This window comes from Diceros bicornis, chromosome 34 (genome assembly GCF_020826845.1).
Source record: "Diceros bicornis minor isolate mBicDic1 chromosome 34, mDicBic1.mat.cur, whole genome shotgun sequence".
Classification (NCBI taxonomy): Eukaryota; Metazoa; Chordata; class Mammalia; order Perissodactyla; family Rhinocerotidae; genus Diceros; species Diceros bicornis.
Window position 1 is genome coordinate 27,272,627 of NC_080773.1, and position 22,954 is coordinate 27,295,580.

General features: G+C 45.6%; 1 protein-coding gene and 1 pseudogene across 1 annotated transcript in view; both read right to left on the reverse strand.

The window, feature by feature from the left end:
* LOC131397267 (myeloid cell surface antigen CD33-like) overlaps positions 1-22,954 on the reverse strand; it is a 295,514-nt gene that overhangs the window by 151,082 nt on the left and 121,478 nt on the right. The gene's annotated exons all lie outside the window — the stretch shown is intronic.
* Positions 377-20,995, reverse strand: LOC131397930 (sialic acid-binding Ig-like lectin 6; annotated as a pseudogene).

Sequence of the window (22,954 nt, forward strand, 5' to 3'; positions counted from 1 at the left end):
CAGAGGAGGACCTTCACCTCCAGACGCTGTTGGACATGGGACAGCCCATAGAATGAACCATCCATCACTGCATGTCCACTCCCAGGGACCCTGAGCCAGGGAGGGTGAGAGTCTCGCCCACGTTCGTACCCCATGAAGTGCCCGAGCCCCATCTCCCACCTCCAAGTCGATGCCCTTCCTCTCAGAGGGTCATTTTCTGCAAAGTGAAATAGGTTCCTTCTGGTCAGCTTTCCTGACTCACAGACTATGGATGTCTGTGGAGGTCAGTCCAGCCAGGAGTGGGACTCAGGGACACAGGAGATGACGGAGACTGACTGTCCTCCCTGCCTCAGCATCTATGTGGTGAGCATCACCTCTATGCTCACAAAGTCACACACTAGCTCCGGTCGACGGCCTGAGAGTCACTGTCCAGTGGAGTGACAATAGCTGCCTCGGCACCTGGAGCTCCCTGAGACGGGAAGACATGGAGACACGTGCAGGAGACACAGAGAAAGGAATGTCAGCTTGAGGGTCATCCACCTTCAGGGACGGTGAGGATTTCCTGAGAGAAGAGACGTGCACCTGAATTCACGGAGGGTTTTTTTAACTGTGTGGTGGGGGTTGGGAGGAAGCGATGGGAATCCTGGGAGGTGCTGCCTCCTCAGACCCATGTCGATTTTCTTGAAACATTTTTTTGGGGAAACATAAGACACATACAGAGGTGTCCCCACAAGAACAGCTCAATGATTCCTCACAAAATGAACACCCTCCAAGCAATAGAATTTTGTGAACACCCAAGACCTCCCTCTGGGTCCCCCTCCCTATCCCCACACCTCACTCCCCTCAAGGAGCCCCAGCCTCACTGTAATAATTTATTCCCGGCTTTTATCTGTAGTTTTATCATCTGAGCTGCCTTTAATACTATGGCTCTGCACTATGCTTTTCTTAAGACTTCGTATACACAGAAAAATATACAGTCTGTTTTCTTCTATTCAACTTCATGATTCTTCCCCTCCCATATTACCTCCTTCCCAGAACTATCACCAAAAACCCAGAGTAGAGTCAGTGCTGTGATCATGGGGAAGGAAGGTGCAGGGTTGAGCATGCATAGACACTCCCACACCATCACCATTTCCTGCATTTTCAGCTAGAATCTCAGCCTGCATCCCCATCCCTCTGCTGGGCTCCCCTGGCCACTCACTCTCTCCCTGCAGGGGCTGTAGCAGCATCTGTGGTCAGAAGGGTTTGTCTATGCCCAGCCTGTTTGTCACAGTCCCAGTTTGCCATGAAAAACAGAAGAATAGGAAGGAAAGATGGGGGAAGCCGTAGAGAACATAACTGTGTGCAAAAGAAGAACTATGATTAACAGACCATCAGAGCTGGGGGGCCTTCTAACACCACTTCTCCAATTTGAAGAAGAAGACACTGAGGTCAAGAGTGGTCAAGTGAATTGGCCAAAGCACATAGGTGCCCTGTCTTATGCACTATTATCTGAACCGAGACCCGCTTCTTCAATGGTTTTCTGCTCAGGTTTCACTGGCTGGGAGATGGAAGCTTATGCTAATCTGAGAGGGAAGAATGCTCAACTGTTCCCATGAGGTGAGGGAGGACATTTCATTCATTTTGTCATTCATTCAACAACCATGTTCACTGTGCCTTCAGGTTTCCAGCAAAGGGGTGAATATGACAGATCTAGCTCATGTCTTTGAGGAGAGCAACATCTGGTTGAGAGATAAACAGGTTACCTAACAAAGCACCATAGTGTAGGTGGCTACGATGGGAAAGAACAGGCTGGGGAGGGAGGTGCTCTTGCTCTTCTGGACTGGAAGATGAGTCTCAGGGAGGAATGGACCAAGTAGACATTGTAGGGACTCTCAGGCAGTCACAAAAGATGTGAATTCCACAGGTGATCCTGGTATCCTGGGAATTCCTGGACTCTCAAGTATCATGTTCTCAATTCCACTCACCCTCCCACTGTGCTGGAGATCATCCGCCAGCTACCAAGTTCTGTGGTCTGACTGTGACCAGCCCCATCTTTGCCCCAGCTATGGTCAGACCATTGCACACAGAGGGTGCCCCATCAGTCCAGCACTACCTGGCTCTTGAGGATCCCCAGGAAAGGGCGATTGCGCTGTCCGTGGTGCTGATTCAGAGTTGACTACTGACTTTGGAGATGTCTGCAGTTCTGTGGAGGGGCCTGATCACACAGCACAGGGACCTTATGTCTGGAGTCAGGAGGGTCAAGATGTCAGATGTTCTGGGGAGGGTTCGGGTCTACCTGAGAGGAGGGACTCGGGGAAGAAAAGACCTACATTTCTCCTCTGAGTCCTTCTGTCCACCCTCAGGAATGTCCTATGGACAATGTGAGGCTGTTGTCACCAGTCCAGGGCAGGAAGGTGAAGGCTCTGTGCTGCCCCTTTATATAACTGTTCCCATTTCATTTTCACAACATCCTTGACAGAGAGGGGTAATCTCCTCATCAGATAGAGGTGAGTAGCTGTAGAAACAAGTTTCCAAAGACAACCCCAAACAATCCTGCCCCTCCTTTATACAAACATGGCCCTCCTCTCATTACAAGATGGAGTTTATTATTATTATCTCCTCCTCTTGAACTTATATTAGCCATATGCCTCCTTTGGAGCATAGACTGTTGGGGACAAGATGTTCTGAGGCTTATACAGCTCAGACACTAAGAAGGCCTGACAGCTTCCACTCCTACTTTGTGGATCCCTGGGCTTCTGAGTAAGTAATCCAGGGGACTCTGAGGGAGACAGATGCTACATAGAGGATCCCTAATAGGTCAGGATGTCCAGTCCCAGTCACCACCACTAGCCCAACACATCTGCCTGAAAGAACCCAAAGCAAAAGTAGGAGTGAAGCTGCCCAATTTTCCTCCTATATTCCTGCTTCCAGAGAAGAGATCACTCTTCAGAGTCAGGAAATGTTCAGTGCCATACTATAGACTTCTAATTATTTCCACCTGAGCCCATGTAGAAGTGTATGCTGTGATGTTTTATTCATTTCCTGGTTTGGATTTTGCTGGTGAAATTTTAGTTCCTTTTACTGCAATATCCTGTGTTCATTTAATACATGATGAGACTTGGCACTCATAGCATCAGGCTAAGCTGCCAGCAGGACTTGCGTTTTCAAGGGATAAGGAGCCAGCACACAATGAACACACACTTCATACCAGGACTTGTATACACTACTTTATGTGTGTCTCAACATCGTTGTGAGATGGGGCTTCTTATTTTTCCACTTTACAGAGCAGGAAACTAAGGCACAGAGAGGTAGAGTGGCATGCTTTCCAATTGTCACCCTCTTAGTAAGTGAAGAAATTGACTTCAAGTTTCTCCTATTTTAAAGCTGCTGTATTTTCCCTGGGGCAAAGAATTCCTATGAAACCGTTTATATTCCATTGGCTAGAGAGACATTTACTCCGTAAGAGTCAGTGCTTGGAGTCTCCCATTCCCAGAGAAGCTCTGAGTTCCAGGACATATCTGTCTTCTGTCTTTTGAATACTTTGTGCTGATGTTCCCATCCCTTGGCCCCCAGGCCTTCATGCTGTGATATCTGAGGGAATTTCAGTGGAGCTCTTGAGTTCATTATGGTTTGATCTAGAAGGTTTGTGGACAGAAATCTGACTGTGGGGGAGTGAGGACATCCCACGTATGACCTCATCCTTGCCATCTTGTGAACTTGGGGATCCAGCTCTGCTATGGGGTGGCTGAGACCCCACTCCCAACTAGTCCCAGAGAAAAGATTCTTTCTTACCTCTACTATGTTCTTGAAAGGCAGTGATGTCCACAGGAATGGAATGTTTAAAGTGAAACATAATAGTTCCCTCTTCAGTGGTGAAGGGTGGAATGAGTTTTGGCCCTCCCCCCTCCTAGACCCAAAAAACTGCAAGGAAGCTGAGTTCTGGAATCTCTCTTGTCCTTCTCCTCTGTCTGGCCCCCAGGAGCCAGGCACTGAGTATCCCAACCCCTGAACTCTCCTTGGACACCCTACTGCACTCAGGGTGCTGGGAGTCTTGGCCCCACACTCATAGGAGACATTGATCTGAATGGTTTCTATGGTTGGACAAGCCCCAGGAAACATTGTACATCAGGGTAGTTGATACCAATACCCAAGATTATGGACTGATGACCTAAAAATGATGTGTGTGTACAGATCCTTCATTTATTGTGATATAGTGAACACATCCCTCCATTCAGCCTTATCTTGAACTAATTTGTCTCAGATGTAATGAAGGTGTCTCAGCACACAAGGGGATGCCTGTCCGCCCAAGACAGACTGCAGACCTCGTGAGCTCCAGGCAACTGGATGGTGTTGTCCGCAGTGCTGAACTAGGGCTTGGGTCTTAGCTCTCAAGTTGCCCAGTCTGAGAGGGGTCTGATCCCTCAAGCAAGGGATCCACACCTCAGGCCATGAAGGCAGCCATATAACCTGGGGTGGTGAGAAGTTATTGTCTACCTACAAGAAACTGGTTTGGAGATAAGAAGACCCTCTCGTCAGTGGGCTGGGGTTCTCTTATGCTTCTCTGTGCTTCCTAGTTCACCCTTAAGGACTCTTCTATATGTCTGGATTCCCTAATTGCCTAAGGACAGCGAGACTATAAGAAAGACCATTGGGCCTAAGATTGAAGAGACCAAGGGGGACCTGAAGAGAAAAATTCCAAGAGAGTATTGGGTCTGATGTACAGAGGTTGAGAAATGGAGTAACAGGAATTCATGGGAGATGGGCCATCAGTTTCAAAAATTATTATAATAGTGAGAAGTATTTATAACACTTAATTACTGACTGCCAGCCTTGGTGGTCTAGTGGTTAAGATTCAGTGCTGTCACCGCCACAGCCCAGGTTTGTTTCCTGGTTAGGAAATCACATCAAACGTCTGTCGGTTGTCACATTGTGGCAGCTGCATGTTGCTGTGGTGCTGAAAGATATGCCCCCAGTATTTCAAATACCAGCAGGGTCACCCCTGGTGGACAGTTTCCAGTGGAACTTCCAGACTAACACCAACTAGGAAGAAGGAACTGGCCAACCACCTAGGAAAAAGTTGGCCATGAAAACCTTACGAACAGCAATAAAGCATTATCTGATGCAGTGGTAAAGAATGAGAGGATGGCACAAAAAAGACCGAGAAGTGTTCTTCTCTGTTTTACAAGGGTTCCTAGAAGTTGGAATCAACTTGATGGCGCTAATAATGCCATAATTTACTATTATGTTTGAGGAAAATTTTAAAAACATGTTTTCTCAGAAGACCTTGCTAGGTATAATATATACCCACTATACAGAATATTTTGATATAGAACTTGGAGAAACCAGCTGACTTTCACTCATTCTTGAATATTGATTCAATGTCTACTCTGTCAAGCACCATCTCACATGTGTGGTTACGTGTTTCCCGTGGTACATTCTATAACATCATCAACACCAGGTCCTGCTCCCCAGAGCCCACAATATTTGATGACCATCTTGGTATACTGCCTTCTTTTTTTTCAGGACATCTGTTTTTTTCTCTCATTTTGGTTCTATAGGAAGTTTGATTTTATGTCGTTCTATTTTATTTATTTTTCTGTATAATTTCTAGTCTTTTAAATTTCATTCTCACTGGTTTCATTAAGAGGAGATGTGGTATATTTAATAAATATCTCAAATGAAGTTGAGCATATATTTTGTTTCCACTTTGAGTGAAAGTGCTATAACATCACCACTTTTGGAGATTATCAGTTTTTCCAGTTGTTTCTCGTCTCGCAATTGCAATAAACTTGCAAGAACAAAGATCAATAGAGCTCACACACCTGATTAGAACTTTTCAGTGGCCCACCCCCTCATTTCTCTACAACAGCTTTGCCCAGCCAATTTCCCACCTGAATGACCTAAACTGATGAAGCTCACACAAGAATCCCACACTATGGAGTCCAGGTCCTTTGAGGCACAAGGAGGAGTTGAGGGAAGTCTGGCTGTTGTTAGAAGGAAGAAAGTGCTATGGATTTGTGGCCAAAAAAAGAAGTTTTATTTTCCCATAGTGTCACTTCCTTTCCAGTCATCTCCTTTTCAACTTCCTCAAACAAAACATGAAGAGAGAAATCAGAGTTGTGAAATGTCAGTATTGAGATTTCCCTATTAACTACATCCTTCTGGTTTTCTGATGGGAACTAGCAAAATGCTCCAGGCTTATATAGTAATATGTTGACCATGAGCGACAGAAGTCTTAGTCTATCATAGCAAAGGAGAATTTTATGAAAAGACTCTGAGGTCTTCACATCATTAAAGAAGAGCAAAACCACCTATTGGGAAAGACGGTCCTTCTGAGTCACTCTTATTCCTACACGTCTTGTTGGGTTCAGCCCAAAACATGGTGCTGTGACTGCTCCTTACGTGGTGAAGTTCTCAGGGCTGTGTTTGCAGGGAGCAACCTTGAGGGATGAGATCACGTATCCCTCCAGGAAAACGGGCAGGCCCTCTTACTGCTTGCTCTGAAAGTGGTAGATTCTGAATTTGTTTGTCTTTGCCTCCTGGGGACCTATCAACCTGACTCAGGGCTTTCTCTGGGACTTCACTTATCAATAAAATTTTCTGAACAGCTCCGGGAATCAAAACAGTCTAACCCTTGTCCCCATTGCTTCCCCATCTAGCTGGATGGGAAGTATTGAAGTTGCCATTTTAGACAACGTCAGGACAGTTACAAAAGTGCTGAGGTCAGAAGAAAAGTCCTGGGCTGGAGACAGAGTTTTTGCAAGCAACAGCATCTTTTCCATTGTTAATTTCTAAAATACTTATTGAGAGCTTTTTGTATGTCAAGCATTGTTCTTCGTGAAGCAAATAAACAAATATTCCTTCTCCCAGTATCACAGGTCAGGCATGGACTTGCCCTTTGGAATGGGCAGCGAGGAAACATTGTCCAGGCAGGGCCTCAGAGTTGGGCACAGACAGATAAAGAAGAAAGGGCAATGATAGGATGTCTGTTTCTCTCTTCTCCAGGACAAGTCTGGGAAGGATGGGAGGTAGAAAGAAAAGAAAAAAAGGAATGAAAAAAAGGAAAGAAAAAAGAGGGATGGAGGGATCAAGAAGGAGAAGCGAGCGAGAGAGAGACTCCTTCCTGAATGAATCTATGGACATACGGATGGCCAGGCTAGCAGCTGTGGTCATCACTGCTCCTAGGAACTGCTTGACTGTCTGAATGTTCACCAATAAGTTAGAACAGTGCCTGGACACAAGGCAAACCCCCAGGGCACACTGATTAAGACCCTTTCTGCCACTGGAGTCATCTATCTTGATTTTTCTAGTCACTTTAAACTTTCTGGCCTGTGTGGATATGAGCAGCTTATGTGAGCATCCTCTGTGACATGGGGACAGGGATGACCCTCAGGAGCCACTCCGAGAATAGAACGAGAAAGGACATGTGCGAAATCGATGCCCAGAAGGTGCTGAATGAATGTGTTGGTCACCTAGTGCTTATGTGACAAATTACACAAACTGGGTGGCTTAAAATGGCAGAAATTTATTCTCTCACTGTGGTGGAGCTGGAAGACCCAAATCAAGGCTTCAGCAGGGCCATGCTCCTCAGAAGGCTCGAGGGAAGAATCCTTCCTTGCCTCTTCTAACTTCTGGTGGTTGCCAGCGACTCTTGGCATTCCTTGCCTTGTGGCCTCATAATTCCAGTCTCTGCCTCCATTGTCACACGACCTTCTTCCTTGAGTGTGTCTGTGTCCAAATTTCCCTCTTTGTATAAACACATCAGTCACTGGATTTAGGGCCCCTCATCCAGTTTGATGTCATATTAACTTGATTACACCTGCAATGACCCTATTTCCAAATAAAATTACATTCTCTGGTACCAGGGGTGAGGACTTGAATGTATCTTTTGGGGAGAGACAATTCAACCCACAACAACAGGCATTCATTATCAGAATTATTGGACCCCCTGATCCATCTTCAGTCTCTACCTTCCTCCTGAGCTCCAGACCGTCCATCTCTCTAGCTGCCGGCTGGATGCTGGTCTCCATGGGGACTCCCAGAGACCCTCGAGCTCCCAACATGTGAGTCTGACTTTATTGTCTCCCTCTCAGGCCTGCCCCCCAACCCTTGAGAGAAATGAAAATACACCTGGACAGTCTTGAACAAATATGTTCACAGCAGCTTTATTCATAATTGCCAAAAAACTGAAAACAAACCAAATGTGCATCAACAGAAAAGTAGGTAAACAAAGTGTGATACACTGGAAACCTTCTCAGCAATAAAGGAACAAAATACTGATACACACAACATGGATGAATCTCAAAAAACACAATACTGAGTGAAAAAGCCACATGAGCACACACTGCATGATTCCAATTATATAAACCAATTATTAAATTTCCAAGTTCATTTTTTCCAAACCTTGATCCACTTGTTCTACCACATTAGTTAAGAAGTCTTTCCTTTCCTGACTGAACAGACTGGATGCTGTCCAGTGGACCATGTATAATGTTTGGTTCTATTTATGAACTCTATTCTGTCCACACCCCACTATCATTTATTTATTTATTTATTTATTATTTTTATTGTGGTTATATTGGTTCATAACATTTTATAAATTTCAGTTGTACATCATTATATTTCGATTTCAGAGTAGATTACATCGTGAGCACCACCCAAAGACTAATTACAATCCATCACCATATGCATGTGCCTAATCACCCCTGTCTCCCTCCTCCCTCCCTCCTTCCCCTCTGGTAACCACCAACCCAATATCTGTCTCTATGGGTTTGTTTGTTTTAGTTTTTTCTTCTATTTGTGTGTGATATGGTGTTTGACTATCTCCCTCTGACTTATTTCACTTAGTGTAATATCCTCAAAGTCCATCCATGTTGTCACAAATGGCTGGGTTTCATCCTTTTCTATGGCTGTGTAGTATTCCATTGTGTATATATACCACATCTTCTTTATCTTACCTTGCTTTAATGGGCACCTAGGTAGCTTCCAAGTCTTGGCTATTATGAACTATCCTGCAATAAATATACGGGTGCATATATCTTTACGCATTCGTGTTTTCACATTCTTTGGATAAATACTCAGCAGTGGAATAGCTGGATCATATAGTAGTTCTATTCTAAATATTTGAGGAATTTCCATATTGTTTTCCATGGTGGCTGCACCAGTTTGCACTCCCGTCAGCAGTGTATGAGAGTTACCTTCTCTCCACATCCTCTCCAAAACTTGTTGTTTCCTGTCTTGTTAATTATAGCCATTCTGACAGGTGAGAGGTGATATCTCATTGTAGTTTTGATTTGCATTTCCCTGATAACTAGTGATATTGAACACCTTTGCATGTGTCTGTTGCCCATCTGTATATCTTCTTTAGGGAGATGTCTGTTCAGATGTTTTGCCCATTTTTAATTGGGTTGTTAGTTTTTTTGTTGTTGAGATGCATGAGTTCTTTATATATTTTGGATATTAACTCCTTATGAGATATATGGTTTGCAAATGTCTTCTCCCACTTTTAGGTTGTCTTTTTGTATTGTTGATGATTTCCTTTGCTATGCAGATGTTTTTAGTTTGATGTAGTCCAATTTGTTTATTTTTCCTATTGCTTCCCTTGCCTGGTCAGACATGGTACTTGAAAATATGCTGCTAAGACCGATGTTGAAGAGCATACTGTTTATGTTTTCTTCTAGATGTTTCATGTCTTACATTCAAGTCTAATCCATTTTGAGTTAATTTTTGTGTATGGTGTAAGATAATGGACTACTTTCATTCTTTTGCATGTGGCTGTCCACTATTCCCAACACTATTTATTGAAGAGATTTCCCTTTCTCTAGTGTATGTTCTTGGCTCCCTTGTCTAAAATCAGCTGTCCAGAGATGTGTTTGTTTGTCTCTGGGCTCTCAATTCTGTTACAATGATCTGTGTGTCTGTTTTTGTGCCAGTATGATGCTGTTTTGATTGCTATAGCTTTGTAGCATATTTTGAAGTCACGGAGTGTGATACCTCCAGCTTTGCTCTGTTTTCTCAGGATTCTTTTGACTATTTAGGGTATTTTGTTGTTCGTTATAAATTTTAGGATTCTTTGTTCTATTTCTGTGTAAAATGTTGTTGGAACATTGACAGGGTTGCACTGAATCTTTAAATTGCTTTAGGAAGTGTGGACATCTTAACTGTGTTAATTCTTCCAATCCAAGAGCATGGAATATCTTTCTAATTGTTTGTGTCTCCTATTTCATTCAACAGTTTTATAGTTTTCAGTGTACATGTCTTTCATCTCTTTGGTTAAGTTTATTCCTAGGTATTTTATTCTTTTTCTTGCAATTTTAAATGGGATTGTATTCTTAATTTCATCTTCTGCTACTTTGTTGTTTGTTTATACAATTGATTTTTGTATGTTGATTTTGTATCCTGAAACTTGACTGTATTTGATTATTATTTCTAAAAGTTTGTTGTGGATTCTTTAGGGTTTTCTATATATAAAATCATGTCATTTGCAAATAGTGACAGTTTCACGTCTTTCTTTCCAATTTGGATCCCTTTTATTTCTTTTTCTTGCCTGATTGCTCTGGCTAGGACTTCCAATACTACTATTTCACCACTAATAAGAGTGGTGAAAGTGGGCATCCTTGTCTGGCTCCTGTTCTTAGAGGGATGGCTTTCAGATTTTCTCCCTTAAGAATAATATTAGCTGTGGGATTGTCATATATGGCCTTTATTACGTTGAGCTACTTTCCTTCTATACACATTTTATTCAGAGTTTTTTTTAATCATAAATGGATGCCTTATCTTGTCAAATGCTTTCTCTGCATCTATTGAGATGATCATGTGATTTTTATTCTTCATTTTGTTAATGCGGTGTATCACGTTCATTAATTTGTGGATGTTGAACCATCCCTGCATCCCTGAAATAAATCCCACTTGATCATGGTGCATGATCTTTTTAATGTATTATTGTATTTGATTTGCTAATATTTTGTTGAGGCTTTTTGTTTCAATGTTCATCAGTGATATTGGCCTGTAATTTTCTTTTTTTGTGTTGTCGTTGTCTGGTTTTAGTATCAGGGTAATATTGGTTTCATGGAATGTGTTAGGAAGATTCCCTTCCTCTTTAATTTTTTGGAAGACTTTGAGAAGGATACGTTTTAACCATTTTTTAAATGTGTAATTTAGTGGCATTAAGTGCATTTACGTTTTGCAGCTATCACTGCCATCTATCTCTAGAACTTTTTCATCATTCTAAATTGAAATTTTTTTTAATTTTATTTATTTATTTTTTTCCCCCAAAGCCCCAGTAGATAGTTGTATGCCATAGTTGCACATCCTTCTAGTTGCTGTATGTGGGACGTGGCCTCAGCATGGCTGGAGAAGTGGTGCATTGGTGCATGCCCGGGATCCGAACCCGGGCCGCCAGCAGTGGAGCACGTGCACTTAACCACTAAGCCACGGGGCTGGCCCCTCTAAATTGAAATTTTGTACCTAATAAACACTAACTTCCCACTCACTCCCCCAATCCCCAGTCCCTGTATATCCACTATATATTACTTTTTTTATCGTGGAAATAAAATACCATAAAATTTACCATTGTAACCATTTTTAAGTGTTCAGTACAATTAACTATATGCACATTCCTGTCCATCAGATCTCTAGAACGTTTTCATCTTGCAAAACTGAAACTCTATACCTATTGAATAGCAACTTCCTGTTTTCCCCTCCCCTGAGCCTGCTCTACCTTCTGTTTCTAAGAGTTTGGTTATTTTAGAATCTTCATATAAGGGGAATCATGTAGTATTTGTCTTTTTGTGTCTGGCTCATTTCGCTTAGTATAATGTCCTCAACACTTGATATTCTTGATATTATTTTTCTGATTTAAGCCAACTTGGTGGCTGTGCAGTGGTACAACACTGTGATTTTTATTTGCATTTCCTTGACAGCTACTGAACTCGAACAATTTCTATATGTTTATTGGTTCTTTGAATATCCTGTTTTTCTATCGGGTTGTCTGACATTTTCTTATTGATTTGTGGAAGATCTTTATATATTCTTTATATACTCTGGATGAATCTTTGGTTAGATACATGCATTGGGAAATATCTTCTCCTGCCTGAGAGTTACTTTTAGAAATAGATTTAATTTTGAAAATAATACGTTTCCTAAGCTAAAAAAAGGAAAAACAAAAACAAAAAATAATACGTGCTCCTAAAAATAGTCAAGCAAAATAGAGGTAGGTGGTAGAGCCACAAGCTCTCCATCTCCCTCCATCCTGAGGGAAATTTATCACGTGATGTACTTAACAATGCCAGTGGTGCATTTTTTCTCATTTAATAACGTACCTCATGAATATTATCCCCCACTTTACAGAGGAGCAAACTAAGGCACAGAGAGGTAAAGTGACTGCCCGATCTAACACTCTTAGCAAGTAGCTGAGCCTGGGTTTGAACCCAGGAATCTCTGCGACCTTCAGTCACTCCAAGGAGCCTCACATTCCCATTTATAAGCTTCGGCTCAGAGGGCTGTCAACTCTTCAAGAATTGGTACCTGACACACATCTTCCTCAGAGATGCCTTTTCTGGGCTCCATTCAGCTGAGGGTGGTTGAGGAGAGGGTCGTCGTTTCCCGACCTTGATTTCTGAGTACTCCATGGTCTCCTGCTCCTGAAAGTTGCGTGATGTCATCCTCTGGAAACTGAGGATGTCATAATGGAGTTCCTGCTCCTCCTCTGAGGTGGAGGCGGGGGCAGCTGGGGTCGGGTGGTCTGAGTGGCTGTCTGACTTGTATTTATTCAGGTAACCCTGAAGGGGATGAGAGAAGGGCGTCAGAGCTGGGCTTTGGTGTCTAGAGAAGGGAACTTGGGGCTTGAGTGGGTATTGACTCATTTATCCATTTCACACCCATTTCCTGAGGATTCACACATTCATTTACTCACTCATTCATTCATTTATTCATTCATACTTTTAACAAATTTTAACCATAATGGTCTCTACTTATTACTAATCTCACTGAATCCTTACAATCTCCCTCCATGGATGATATAACTATTATTCCCATTTTACAGATATGAAAACAGATAAGTGAGCAAGGTCAAGTAACTGTTCAACAGACAAGATCCCTGATCTCAGACAGTCTATCAGGGCAAGGATACAGTATCAGATTGTCACACACACACACACACACACACACATGCACACAGAAACTTATCAAATTGCACATTGTGATCTGATGAACAGAAGTGGGGTGCTGTGGGTGAGGATCACAGGGGCCTGAAGTAGACCTTCCCCTGCCATCAAGGGGCTCATAGTGTAGTGGGGAAACGCCTGTGATTATTACCAAGATGAAGGATGACAGTCTGCCTGGCACAGGGCAGGGGAATATTTAAACTGGAGCATGAAAGACGGGGGTCTGACCAGTGCAAATGGGAGGGACAGAGAGAATCACCCAAGAAAGGACACAAAAGGGCAGAAGAGCAAGCCCTGCTTGGAGATCCAATTACAATGTTGGAAGTGGGTTCCACACCAACAAGCAAGTCTCCAACACCAGCTGGGTGCCCTACAATTCAACTCCATTCTGACACTCTCTGCCTGGAGATAGCGTCTGATCCCACAGGTTAAGGGCTCAGTCCCACAAGACTGTCCTCCCCAACTTCAGATGCTAATTGCAAGTCCAGGTTGTCCCCTGTGCTTCTGATTAAATGGCTATAGATCAGAGGTTCCTGCAACCCCCTCCTCGGGTTGGATTAATTTGCTAGAGCAGCACACAGAACTCAGAGAAACACTTTACTTACTAGATCGCCAGTTTTTTATAAAAGCATATAGTTCAGAATGAGCCAGATGGAAGAGATGCATAGGGCGAGGTATGGGAAAGGGACACATAGCTTCTACATTCTCCAATTGTGCCACTCTCCACAGACCTCCATCTGTTAACCAACCCAGAAGCTCTCCAAACCCTGTCCTTTTGGGTTTTATGGAGGCTTCCTTACATAGACAGGGCTGATTAAAACATTGACAATTGGTGATTGGTTCAACCTCCAGCACCTCTCCCCTCCCTGGAGGTCAGGGGCTGAGACCGAATGTTCCACCCCTGTAATTACCTGGTTGGTTCCCCTGGCAACCAGCCCACCCCCTCCTTAGGTGCTTTCCCAAAGTCACCTATTTAACGTAACAAAAGACACCTTTATCGCTCCCATCACAGGAAATTCCAAGGGTTCTAGGATCTCAATGCTAGGAACAGGGATGAAGAACAAATATATATTTCTTACTATAAATCACAATATCACAGTATATAATAAGCTCATTTTGTGGGGAGGGACAGGAAGCCTACTGGAGCACGTGGCCTGGGATATATTACAGAATGTCAGGCTGAAGAATCTGGACTTGATTCCCTTGGCCTGATACCAGCTCAAGACAAGGTTGACATGAGGTAATCCATGTTGCAGAAAAGAAAGCCAACTGTAACTTTGAATGACGTCTGACTTACTAACCCAGCTGGATATACACCTCCCAGGAGATCTAACTGCTCTGTAGATTTTACGACCCCTGTTTGTGCATGTATCTCCCAGCTGCAATAAGATGATAACTTTGCTCTTTTGAGTTCCTTAAGAATGTGATGACCCCCGAACAGAGAGTCTATACTGATAGCCATCATCAATGAAAACTGAAAGATCTAGTGTGGCACTCCCAGTCTGTAACACAAGAAGGTCAACATTCCTAACCCCCTCCTCTATAACCCACCAGCCTATATAACTGCTGTAAGATTTTGTGCCCCTTAAGATGGTTCTTTTTGACATGAGTCAGCCATCTTCCCTCTTGCTAGCAAGCTGTAATAAAAAGTCCTTTTTCTCCTACCACCTTGCCTCTTGACTATTGGCATGTCTTGCAGTGGGCAGACGAACGCCCTTTATGGTCAATAACAGGCCTGTGCTGTCCAATACTGTAGCCCCTGGACATGCGTGGCTATCGAACACGTGAAATGTGGTGAGTCAGAGCAGAGATGAGCTGTGAGTTTACAACAAACACTGGATTTCAAAGACTTTGTACCAAAAAGAAAAAAGGAAAATGAATGTAAAGTATTCCATTAAAAATTCATGTATTGATTACTGATGACATGCTGTTGAAATGATCATATTTTGGATATGTTGGGGTAAATAAAATATTACACTAAAATTGATCTCACATTTCTTTGTACCTTTTTAATGTGGCTAAGTGGTAAGTTATATGTGGTTCACATGATATTTCTGTTGGACTCTGCTGACCTAGGCAGCAGGGAGTAAGCAGAGTTGGGGAGTAAGCAGAAGGTGACTGCATTTCAGAGGTTTGGGGAATTTCTTTCCCAAAGCTTGTTTGGGGAGAAGAGATGGGGTCAGTGACCCAGGAGAGACAGTGAGGGCTCAACAGAAAAGGGCCCAATGGAGAAAAGCTTTGCTAAAGGGAAAATGGACAGGACTTCGTCAATGATTGGCTCTGGGAGGTGAAGGAGAGGAAAGACGAGAGGATGATTCTCAGGTTTCTGAGTTGAGTGCAGCAGGAAATCCAGGGGGGAGGAACAAATTTTGGGAGCAGATGAGGAACGCATTTTTGACATGCTGAGTAAACTGTCTGTCAAAATGTCCACCCCACTCATGGAGAGGTGTCCAGCTGGGACATTGGACAGAACGATGCCCACATCACTCACCCAAGAGATGGTACTTGATGCAGGATGGATACCATCCCTGCTCACTGCCTTCTCTGCTGATTTCTTCCTGTAGATCTTCACTCTGAGAAGAGAGACTAGGACCTTTCAGTCTGGTTCCCTTGCTGTTGAGAGCCTAGAGGGGCTGACTGAGGCAGGGTGTGGAGGCCACCATCTTACTGCAGAGACCAGGATGAGAACACATGTTCCCTCCTGCCAGACAGCTGAAACCATACACTTGGCCAAGATGTCAGGAGGCTAAATTCCTGATGCCACTTCAACCAATTTCACTCCTCCTTGGCTTCGTTACCTCTCTGGGTCCCTCAGCTCTGGGCTTTGAGTTTTGATGTTCATTGAATCCCTCCACCCTCCCACACCACCACCTCAGGAGGCCTGTACCCACACCAGGGCCACCGCTCACAAAAAGATGAGGCAGAGGCAGAGAGCGAGCAAGGTTGTGACACCAGCTGCCCCGATGGACCCCACAATGGCACCTGTCCTTAGTCCTGGTCTCCCTGCAGAAAAGAGAGATCTGGGGTAAACTGTAGTCTCCCTAAGCAGGCACCTGAGTATCCAGCTTTCTTGAATCCATGACCCATGTGGGTTCTGTCTTCTAACCAGGACTCGCTCCTTTGTCCCCCACCCCTCTATATGATTGCAGCCTCCTGATTCCTCAGCCTCCTCCCCAGCCAACTGACACAGACTCTGAACTCCAGTCCCCCTTCGCCCTGAATAAGACTGATTTCTCTCCGTCTCAGTGTCTTCTAGGATCCAGGCTTATGCATCCCCCTTCCCTGGACATCACCCTTCATAGCCCTGGACCTGGCAGCAGCAGGACAGTGGCGCTCTTTTTCCTGTGGGCATTTCTGGCCTCACAGCTGAGTCTGAGGCTGGAGCAGGGCCCCCCACTGAGGCTCAGGGAGCTGTTGGCCCAAGGCCCAGTGGAGCTGGAAGTGACCCTGAAGGAGACGTTGCTGTGGTTCCCTGCCACCAGTTCTTCCCCAAGCTGCCAGTAAAGGGAGGCAGCTGGCTGGGCTCTAGCAGAGCAGCTGCAGTGCAGACCTTCGTCCTTTCAGCAGCAGGAGGGACCGAACAGCTGTGGGGGCTCTGTGGGGAGAGAGGAGAGGAATCAGAGGAGCCTCTCTCCTCTCGAGGACACAGGTGTCCCTCCCCAGGTGTGTCCTGCTCACTGGTCACAAAGAGGCTCAGGGAGATTTCCAGGGAGCCCAACAGGTGCTGAGCTTGGCAGACGTATTTCCTGTGGTGCCCCAGCTCCACCCGGGGCAGATTCAGGACCCCAGGGTTTGAGGGTGAGGATGGATTCAGGAGCAGGCTCCCCCAGGTCCAGCTCATGGTGGCAGGAGGGTTGCTTTTGGCAACACAGACCAGTTGCAGGGATGGGCCCTCCTGGACAGGAACAGATGAGCCGTTGTGCAGAGGTTTGGGTCCTGGCAGGAAAGCTGAGAGAGAGAGAGAAAGCTGAGCCCAGACCATCATTAGGGGCTCTCTCTCTACATTTTTTCTTTCGTCATGTAGGTTTGTTTCTTCTCTTCCATTGCCTGAAGGGCTCATATCAACTGGGATCAGCCCCAAGGGGACAGGGCTAAGAGCAGTCACTGCAGCCTTTCCAAGGGACATGAATGCATTCATCTGAAGCTCCTTGGTCCCATGCCTCCTGTCTTGGTCATCTGTGCTAATGCAGATCCCAGATATGCCTCTATGATCCTTGCCATTTTGTCTTTCAATAATGCTTCACTAAGACCTGTCTAATTTAGCTGTGTCTGAGAGCTCACAGTCTCTTGGGTGAGATACTCAAATGCAGGTACTCACACAGCAGTATGACATGTTTTGTGACGGGGGCAAATCGGGCTGAAGGAGCTTTGAGGACAGGAGTGCATTGAGACAGTCAGGACAGGGAGGTTTCCTGGAGGAGGAAAAAGGCTTAAGCAGAGCCTGAGAATGGTCAGAGCTGACTAGAGGATGCTGCTGATGGAAGGACCTCATGGGACATAGATACAAGAGGTACAACTACGGCTGAAGTGTGAAACAACCCTGCATGCTCAGGGAAAAGGAAATAGTTCTGTGATGTTTGTATGAATGGGCATGTTTGGGAGTGTTTACATATGAGGCTATAGGAAGAAATTATCAGAGATTTAAAATATAATATTAGAATATGGAAAGTCATAGACATGAAAGAAAATATTGATAAATGCAACCTGTGGTTTACTAGTGAACATTTAACAACCAGCTCACATGAGACAGAAAAAAAAAGCCCTGATTTGTGATAGTTGCCTATTTCACTCTTGTAAATACTCCTAACTTGCCCAGTTTCAAGCACCCAATTTGAAGTCACTGAACCCAGACTTGGGAAAGATGGACACAATTGACCGTTGCCAACCAGTCAGAGCCAACACCAGTACACCACTCAATGTGACTCAGAAGAAAAATTGGCTATTTTTGCCTGGAAAAATCACCATAAGCTAAGTTAAATGGGCACCAATAGATTGGAAATAAATCTTCTCAACTAACACATAGCTGATGTCCTTTACATGAACAGAGCTTCTTTAAATCATCAAGAAAAAATCCACAAAGAAATAAAAATGCTTCTTAAATATAATGAAAGATCTCATCCTAGTCACAAAATGACACTGCAAATTAACATGACAGTGAATTCACTTAAGATCAGCAAGGATGAACATGCTCAGCAGGGAAGGAGGCACATTGCAGGTGGGAGGATAAACAGAACTACCTCTATGCAGTGGGATTTGGCAACATCTGTATAAACATACCCTTTGATTGAGGACTTTCTTCTCTAGAAAATTATCTGACAGAGACATGCATACACGTGGGGAATGTTCATACAAGTTATTCAAGGCAGTATTATTTGTCGAGCCAGAAGACTGGAAACACCATAGTTTTCCACCAACAGTGGACCAATTAAGTACTTTATAGTCTAATATACTTCCAAGTGGAAAACCATGGAATTATTCAATAAGAATAAAGAAGGTTTCCTATGTACTGATACAGAAGGATCTCCAAGATAGACTGAGCTTGGGATAAAGGAAAATTTAGTTCACAGAAATGTACCAATGTCACTTCCTTTAGTTGTGACAAATCTGCCAAGATGATGGGAGATTTTAATGAGGAAGGAAGCTGGGTGAGGGATTATGGAAACTCTCTCTATCATGCAAATCTAAAATTACTTGAAAGAAAAGTTTCTTAAAAATAATAAAGATGCAGAGCAGAGTGTATAGTACGAGGTGTATATATGTGTGTGTTTTTAAATGTCTGTGTATAGGTTATGTTTGGGAAGATAACCAAGATGGAGGTACACAAGATTCTGAATACCGTTTTACTCCTACTGAATTTTTCTAGGGACAGGACTGTGTTCTCCCCTTATATGTCGAAGCCCTAGCCCCAAATGTGATAGAGTTTGGAGATATCTGGATGGGCCTTTGGGACGTGATTAGGGTCATATGAAGTCATGAGAATGGGGCTTTCATGATGACATTGGTGTCCTTATAAGAAGAGATACCAGAGAGCTGGCTCTCTCTCAGTCCTGTGAGGACACAGCCAGAAGGCGGCAGTCTACAAGGCAGGAAGAGAGCCCTCACCAGGAACCCAAAGGCTGGCACCTTGATCTTGGACTTCCAGCCTCCAGAACTGTGGGGAATAAATTCCTGTTGTTTAAGCACCTAGTCTGTGGTATTTTGTTATGGTAGCCCGAGCAGATTAAGGCACATTTTATGCTTCCTATTTTAAACAATAACATTAAAGTGATCAAAGGAGGCTGGAGGAGTAGGTGGGGTCCAGATCCTAAGGAGGATGAGGGCTGGATTTGGGACAAGGGTATGCCCCAGACATGTGGACAGCACATCTATTGGACATGGAAAAGGCCAGGCAAACCCCCTGAGAGCAGGGTCAGGGGTCGGAGGAAGGCCAGATTGTAAGCTGAGAATCGAATGGGGGGCTTCCCACTTCTGCTGTGCCCACACATTGCTTGAGTCTTTCTCTCATCTGAGTTCTGAAGCCCAGCTCTGCTCTGAAGGGAGGAGACAGACCCTGCTTCCACCACACTCCCCAGAGAGGAGCGGTTGGGCCCTACTTGTGCCTTCTTTCTGGAACATACTCATGGTCAGTTTCTGGGGAGCATCTGGACAGACAGACATAATCGTTCCCTCTTCAGTGGCAGGAAGTTGAGTGTCAGCCCTTTTCCTCCAGAACTTTAGAAACAGGAGGGGTTTGGAGTCGGGTGTCCTCTTCCCTTCCTCCTCAGAGCCAGCCTGCAGGACCCAGCACCCAGTATCTCAGGCCCTGCCCCTCTTGTCCTCCCTCATACCCACTACTCCCACGGACCTAGCCAGCCTGGCCTAGCACTCACAAAACACGTTGAGCTGGATGGTCCTCTCTATTCTTACACCAGCTCCAGGGAAGGTCACTCGACAGGTGAGGTTGGTGCCATGGTCCTGGAGCCCTGGGGTGAGGGTGAGCACTGAGGAGTGGGGAATCTTGGGACCCAGGTAGGTGAGGGCCACGCCAATCTAGGAGAAGGTGGGGGCGTGCCCCTCTCACAGGTCCATGGCACTCTACAGCTAATGGTCTTGGGGTGGCCAGATTCTAGGGTCCCATGGATGTGGACATCAGGTGTCTGTGTCAGAGCTGAGAAGGAGAGAGACAGAGACCCAGGCCTAGAGAGTGGGACCCCTATTGTGACCTTAAGAGCAACCTCTGCCTCAGTCCAGGTGTCTCCTCCCCAACCAGTCTTAGCTTCCTGTCCTCCTGGGTCCACCTGAATCCCTCCAAGGATGAGAAGCAGGGGATCCCCTCCTGGCCCTACCACAGGGACCCTCAGAACCCATTCATGTGTCCCCTCCTTGACCCTATTCTTTACCTTTCATGTACACTGAGATTAGGGTCTCTTTGTAATTATATTTCACATAAGACCCTCTTTCTACCCTAAAGTATTATTTCCCATTGTCCCTCCTCCTGGCGTCTCTGATGTCCAAGGAGCAGTCATTGGTCCGGGGGTCTCCAAGGAGGTGGAATCAGCCCTGCGTCTCCTCCTACACTTGTGGTTGTTTGTGGCCACAAGTGTATCCTGGTATTGATATCCCCTTTTCTGGAACCAGTAGCCAATGCAGGGTTAGAGTCATTCCAGCCATCCTGGTGGTAGGCGACAGCACAGGGCACATGGAGGCACAGCCCCTCCTGCACCGTCAAAGACCCCTGCACTTGCAGCTGGAATCTGCTATCCTGAGCCAGGGACCCTGTGGGGAAACACGAGTCAGCTGAAACCTGTGACCCACCCACTCCTTGTCCCCTAGACCCCTGCACCTGCCCACAGCAGAGGCAACAGCAACAGCAGCAGCAGCAGCTGTGACATCTATGGGGTAAGAGCCACAGGGCCTTGGTGTAACAGGACTGAGAGGAAGCCCCAGCAGGAAGCCCAGGCTGAGGTCAGAAACGTGACTCACAGAAGAAGAACTTGACACCCACATGCTGTAGGAGCTGGTGTGGTCCTAGGAGAGTAACCACTTCTACTTTCAAGATGTGGTCCCAATGAGGGTCACACAACAGCAAGGAGGATTCCACCTGCTGCTCCTGGATCCCTCTCCATGACCTGTCCCACCCGCACCACTGTCCACACCAGAAAAGCAGGCACTGCCTGGCCAATCACAGCTTCTAGATGCCCGGGAGGGTCAGTATCGCCAGGTGTGGACTCAGGAGGGGCTGGTGAGGGAACATCGAGACAAGACAGACGGGGAAGGGTCCCCCATTCCCAGTTGAGGGAGGTGGTGATTAATGAATGAATGAACATGATAACTGCATCTTGATTATCTACTCCTTTTTGGGGAGTGGAGTCACAGGAGACAATGGGACAGACTTTGTCTGTGTCTTTGAGAACTTCTCTAACACCTGAGGAGGCAGAGAAACCCCAGGCCCTTCCAGCTCCTGTTGGCACAGTGTGTGATGGTGGAAGCACAGGCAGGGGCTTGTAGGAACCTGATTGCCCTGTGCAGCCAGAAGATGAGCTCCCAGGTAGAAATGGCAGAGTGAACGGGATCAGGATTCCAAGAGGGTCACAAGGTGACCCACATGAGTGGTCCTGGAGCTTCCTGATCTGCTCACAGCCCCCTGCTCCAGGCATCCCCGGTGTTGACTGCACAGGCCAGGCATGAGACCTGGGCATTTGGAGCAAGGTCACAGCACAGTGCGAATTTTGGGGGTAAGCCCCGGCTTTGGAGGCAAGGGACCTGGCCTTTCTCCCCTCCAAGCCTCAGTTTCCTAATCTGTCCTCTGGAAGGATCCCAACTTTCAGCCCTCGTCTGTGGGAGAATCTAATATGAGGACGGAGTTGGGCATTTTCTGCAAACTCAGGTGTGTCCACCATGCAGGTGGCCTGCCCATTCCTCATGGTCAGTTTGAGTCTCACCCTCAGCAGGAAGCTCTGCTCTGGGCTTCCTCATTTGAGGCCTCCAACGAGGTCATCAGGGGCATGGGCTTTGCAGCCAGATGACCCTGGGCTGGAGACTGGCTTCCTAATGCTTACTGTGCTGCCTTGGGAAGGGGCTTACCAACTCCATGAGTAGTCGGGTGCCTATGCACATGGGGTGTTATGGGTTGAATTGTGTCACCCCCAAGTTTCATATGTTGAAGCCCTAACCCCTCGTACCTCTGAAGGTGACTGTCTTTGGAGATAGGGCCTTGGAACAGGTAATTAAGTAGAATGAAGTCATTACAGTGGGCCCTAATCCAATAGGACTGGTGTCTATAAGAAAAGGAGATTGGGACAAAAAGGGAAGACCAAGTGAAGACACAGAGAGGAGAAGGCGACCATCTACATGCCCGGGAAAGAGGCCTCAGAAGGACTCAGCCCTTCCAACACCTTGATGTCAGATTTCCAGCCTCCAGAACTGTGAGAAAATGAATTTCTGTTATTTATGCCACCTAGTCAGTGATAGATTGTTATGGCAGCCTCAGGAAACTAATACATGGGGTCACCAAAAAGATCTAATGTGTTTGTGCAAGAAAAGCACTCTGAACAGTGTGGTCTGGTCCACAATGGGCACAGTCCACACAGTGGCCCGTGGCCAGTCTGCAGGATGGGGCCACGCTGAGGAGGGGAGGAGAAAAGGGAAGGGAACGGATTGGTAACTGGAGAAAACCTCTGCTGCTCCTCCAAGCACCAGCTCTGAACTCTGCAGGGCTCTTACTTCACCCTGGCCACCCTTCCCCTCCTCTCCCCAGGACAGGACAGGCCCCATGGGCCTCTGTTGGGTCTGGACCCTCCGCTGGCTGTGCTCATCGCTACTCCTGTACCTTGGGCGCCTGTCTCCCGTCT